Genomic DNA, 6,000 nt, shown 5'->3' on the forward strand with positions numbered 1-6,000 from the left:
TTGATCACTCAGCAACCTATTGTTCATTCTCCAGGTGATGCTTGATTTTTCCTTTCTTCTTTTATCATTGATTTTCAGTTTCATTCCATTATGATCAGATAAGATGCATGGTATTATCTCTACCCCTTTGTATTGTCTAAGAGTTGCCCTGTGTCATAGTATATGGTCTATTTTTGAGAAGGTTCCATGTGCTGCTGAGAAAAAAGTGTAGCTACTTGATGTTGGGTGGTATAGTCTATATATGTCAATTAAGTCTAGGTTGTTAATTGTGTTATTGAGTTCTATAGTTTCCTTATTTAACTTTTGTTTGGAAGATCTGTCCAGTGGTGAGAGAGGTGTGTTGAAGTCTCCCATGATTATTGTATGGTGGTCTATTAGACTCTTGAACTTGAGAAGAGTTTGCTTGATGAACACAGCTGCACCATTATTTGGGGCATATATATTTATGATTGTTATGTCTTGTTGGTGTATGGTTCCCTTGAGCAGTATGAAGTGTCCTTCTATATCCCTTTTGATTAGCTTTGGCTTGAAATCTATTTTATTAGATATGAGTATGGACACTCCTGCTTGTTTCCGCGGTCCATATGAGTGGTATGATTTTTCCCAGCCTTTCACCTTCAGTCTATGTATATCTTTTCCTATCAAATGCGTCTCCTGTAGACAGCATATTGTTGGGTATTGTTTTGTGATCCATTCTACTAGCCTGTGTCTCTTAATTGGTGAGTTTAAGCCATTAACATTTAGGGTTATTATTGAGATATGGTTTGTTCTTCTATCCATATTTGTTTATTGATGTTACTAAACCTGATTTGTTATCCTCTTTGACTACTTTCCCGCCTTTACTGTCCTACCTCCCATTGTTGGTTTTCAATGTTATTTTTCATTTCCTCTTCCTGTAATATTTTGCCAAGGATTTTTTGAAGAGATGGTTTTCTTGCTGCGAACTCTTTTAACTTTTGTTTATCATGGAAGGTTTTAATTTCATCTTCTAACCTGAAGCTTAATTTCGCCGGATACAAGATTCTTGGTTGGAGCCCATTGTCTTTCAGTGTTTGAAATATGTTATTCCAGGATCTTCTAGCTTTCAGAGTCTGTGTTGAGAGATCAGCTGTTATCCTGATTGGTTTACCCCTAAATGTAATCTGCTTTCTTTCTCTTGTAGCTTTTAAAATTCTCTCCTTATTCTGTATGTTGGACATCTTCATTATAATGTGTCTAGGTGTGGATCTCTTATAATTTTGCACATTCGGTGTCCTGTAGGCTTCTAGGATTTGGGATTCTGTCTCAATCTTCAATTCTGGGAAGTTTTCTCGTATTATTTCACTGAATTGACTGTTTATTCCTTTGGAATGGAGCTCTGTGCCTTCCTGTATCCCAATGACTCTTAAATTTGGTCTTTTGATATTGTCCCATAATTCTTGGATGTTCTGCTCATGGTTTCTTAGCAGACTTGCTGAGCTGTCTATGTTCTTTTCCAGTTGAAATACTTTGTCTTCATTGTCTGATGTTCTCTCTTCTAAGTGATCTACTCTGCTGGTAGTATTCTCAATTGAGTTTTTAAGTTGGTTTATTGTTTCCTGCATTTCTAGAATTTCTATTTGTTTGTTTTTTATTACCTCTATCTCCCTGTGAAATTGATCTTTTACTTCCTGGATTTGTTTGTCAATGTGATCTTTCATTGTCTGATTTTGCTGTCTCATGTCTTCCTTGAGACTCCAGATCATCTGAAGCATATATATCCTGAACTCTTTATCTGATATTCCATCTGTTGCAGCTATTACCTCTTCTAAAGTTGAGTTGACCTGCATTGCTTGTGGTCCTTTCTTTCCTTGTCTTTTCATACTGCTCACGTTTCTTTCTGCTTGGTGCAACTGTTGTGTTTTTGAAATTTACCCCCTATTTATTTATGTTGCTCTTGTATACTTGAAAAGTCTTCCTTGCAGGTGCGGGCGGCGGCTGTGCCCCTACTCCAATTGGGGTGACGTGTCTACCACGCTGGCGTCTCTCTGGGCCTGTTCCGGGAGTGGAAGGCGACTCTGCTCTGTCCCTATTCCAATTGGGGTGTCGTGACTACCATGCTGGCAGGTCGCTGGGCCTGTTCCGGGCGTGGGCAGTGGGCTTGGCTGGCGGGATTCCACCTAATGGCAGTCCCTAACCTCCCTGCTTGCTAATTAATGGCTTCTCTGAGGCGCCATGCCTTCTGTAGCTGCGGGGCAGGCCGCGCGAATCAGTTGGCCTGGATCTCCGGGGTCCTGCTGCTGGCTGTTTTGATGTTGCAAGCTGTTGGAGAATGGTGGTGTATCCTTCAGCTTTCCCGGATGGTGGCCGCTGACTGCCTGGATGGAGTGTCCGCTGTGGGGGATGGGATGGGACTGTACCGCTTCCTTCCCCTTCTGAGATCCCGTGCTCAGCCCAAGGGTCCATGTGGGCTTGGCTGGCGGGATTCCACCTAATGGCAGTCCCTAACCTCCCTGCTTGCTAATTAATGGCTTCACTGAGGTGCCACGCCTTCTGTAGCCGCAGGGCAGGCCGCGCGAATCAGTTGGCCTGGATCTCCCGGGTCCTGCTGCAGGCTGTTGGGATCCCTGGCACTCTATCACTTTGATTTTTTCTGCTTGCCCCTCCCCCAGCGCTGGCTAGCCAGGTTTCGTTTTGGTTGCTTCTGGGAGGAGGGGTTGGAGGTCAGGTGTCTCTAGTTTCTCCCTAGTCATTATGGAGGCTCAGCTTGATACTCCCTCTCCTGGCAAGCCTAGGAGAGATTTTATGCGAATTCCCGCTGTCTGGGGGGTGAGCTGAATGACACCAACCTGTTTTGATGTTGCACTCTGAAGGAGAGTGGCTGTGTATCCTTCAGCTTTACCGGATGGTGGCCGCTGACTGCCTTGGTGGAGTGTCCGCTGTGGGGGATGGGACTGTACCGCTTCCTTCCCCTTCTGAGATCCCAGCTCGGCCCAAGGGTCCATGTGGGCTTGGCTGGCGGGATTCCACCTAATGGCAGTCCCTAACCTCCCTGCTTGCTAATTAATGGCTTCACTGAGGCGCCACGCCTTCTGTAGCCGCAGGGCAGGCCGCGCGAATCAGTTGGCCTGGATCTCCCTGGTCCTGCTGCAGTTCCATCCAACTTTTAATATTTATTGATTTTCAAAAAAATACAGGACACTTGGCCATCTGCTGTTCACCAAGTCCAACAATTATTGTGATCTCATCGGTATAGAAGATCAACTAGTAACCTAATCTTGGAAATCTTGTACAGTCAATTCTGTTGCATTCTAGTCATAGAAATAGACATAAGCCTTCCTAGATTTAGTGCAAGGGGAGTTGGATTCCACCTCTTGATAGAAGAGTGGAAAGTTTCAAGAAGCATGTGGGGTAAGAGACTTTGTTGTGGCCATCTTTGGAAAATGCAATCATCCTGTGCATTCTCTGGACTCACACATTGCATTTTTACATTGCCACCTCCATAAACTTTTAGCACTTTCTCAATACTATTCCAAGAAATCCTGTTATCTACACCCATTTCACTGGTTCTAGATCAAGTTTTAAGAATTCATCCCCAGGAGAGTATTAAGTTCTATCCACATGCTTTTAACAGGACATTGAATCCTAAGTTAATTTCACATCAAAAAATCTCCCTGTCCAGGCTTTTATTCTAACATCCTCATTATTTATACCTATGATTCACTCCTACACGTTCTCTTGAATCCTGCTAATACATATTATCCAGGTATTATAATTCATTGGTGTTTAAGCTATTTCTTCCAATAATGGAGATGGCACATAGTAGCTACTTAAACATTTGACCAGGGTCATTGGCTTGGAGACAGTAAGTCATTTCAAAGACAGGTCTAGCATTATCTTCCAATGCACCAGCCTCAGTTAAGGTCATTGTAAATTCTTCATTCAAGGGAAAACACCCATCTTCTGACAAAGGGCCTCCTTCAGCAAAGTGGAGGTTTCAGAAGAAGGTGAGGGTTTGTGATTTTCAGGCTGGCCCACCCAAATCCTACCCTTTACCAATATGAACTCTGACTGTGGTCTAGAAGCTCTGTCAGAATGCTGCTTCATAATCTCACTTAAGCTCTGTTGTCCTTGCAGTTGTATACTGAGATGGATTTTCAGCCATATCTGCCCTGTGGTAGATTAGATTGTCTAATGCATTTCATGTGGATGAGATGAGATTCCCCTTTCATCAGCCATAGAGACTCTCTGGGTTTGCTAGCCTTGACAATTAGCTATTCTGAGACTTCATTTTCTTTTTCCAAACCTCCAACACAGTTAACAGAAGCTACCCTTACCAAAATACATATGATTATAACTGTAAGTTTACCCCCATACCACGCATATGATTGTAATAGGAAGGTAAGTTTATCCCCATACCATTCAGATGTTTCAACTTCCACCTGTACCTCATCTCAAATCAACCAAAGAAAAAAGCTTGGTGGTTGTGATGTCATTCTATAACAGATTTTACTGTGTGTGTGTGTGTGTGTGTGTGTGTGTGTGTTTTCTTATCAATGCCTGACCATTAAGTTACCCAGTTCTAAAATCATGTTCTGAAACTCTGCTTTCTACTTTTCATTCCTGATTTCCAAGGTCATGCCTGATAACATCTTTCATGATCTGTTTTCCCCCAGACAATAGAAACAAAAACAAAGGAAAAGTGTAGGTGATTTATTTGGAGAGGTTGAACAAGAGAAACAAAGCAAAGAAAGAGGAAAACCACTATAGACACATGTGTACTAAATCCTGTAGAACCATCTGAGAAACCAAATAAAATTGGGTCTGTCCATACAGGGAGAGAAAGGTGATAAGCATGTATCCAACAGTTTTTGTTCGTTCTGGTCAAAGCTTTACCCAAGGAATAAGAACAGTGGTTCTCTGGAATCTCTGGAGTCAATGGAGAATGCCTGGGATAAAAGAAGAGATACTTATCATAGGTGCCGAACCAACATTCTGCCTGAACGCATCAGTGTAAAGCTGCTGAGAGTACTGATTGCCACAGATGTGTCTGAAATAAAGAGCTAAGAATGCTAGCATATACTATAATCCAGCAACTCAGTGGGCTGAGGCAGGAGGATTGTAAATTCAAGGTCAGCATGGGCAATTTAGCAAGACTCAAATTTATCAAGATCCTGTCTCATACAAGCAATGCAAAGGGCTGCAAATTTAGTGGTAGAGCCCTTACCTAGCTTGTCCTGTGCCTGAGTTTAATCCCGAGTACTGGGGTGGGGGGAGATAAATCTGAAGGAATCTGGAGGAGTGCTTAAGAATATTTTAGCTATAAGAACTTGTTACATCATAAAATTACCATGTAAATTTCCATCACTTCAGGATGTGTTAACTAAATAGTGGTATGTTCATTCAATAAAATACTGAATCCCTAGTGAAAAAATAAAAGAATATATAGTGATATATAATAAACTAGATTTCAGATCAGAAAGTCTGGTTATGTTGGCTTATTCTTGGGAGTGGCTAAATTTTATCTACTTGGTTTATCTTTTCTTTTTTCCTGTATAAGTTGCTAAATCCCTCCAGGGGTGGAGTTTCCACTCAGACTACCAATGTCCTTATTTCCTTTCTGGGAATTGCTTCCAAATTCTTACCAGTAGAGAACTCCCAAGACTCTGCTCCTCCCTTCTTACCTTCACATTCTCCTTTCTCTTTCTTTTCCTTATCTTTCTTTTTCAGAGGTATTACATTAGCAGGATAGAAGATGATGAATTTGTTTTTTCTGTATCAAAGCCTCCATTTCTGAAATGTCTTATCCAGTACGATAGCCACTAAAACTGTTTTTATAGACTATATGGAATCAAAAACTCTTAGAATTTAGAAGGAATCCAATTCCACCTTTTACTCAAAAGATCCCAGCTCTTGGGTTCCCAAGAAATAATGGTGCTACTTTTTACTTTAATTCATCTTTAGACGTAGGAGGTTTACTGCTTTTAAAATGGTATGTTTGTCTTTTTAAGTGAGAACGGTCTTAATACAAAGTAATTTTAA

This window comes from Urocitellus parryii, chromosome 1 (assembly GCF_045843805.1).
Source record: "Urocitellus parryii isolate mUroPar1 chromosome 1, mUroPar1.hap1, whole genome shotgun sequence".
NCBI lineage: Eukaryota > Metazoa > Chordata > Mammalia > Rodentia > Sciuridae > Urocitellus > Urocitellus parryii.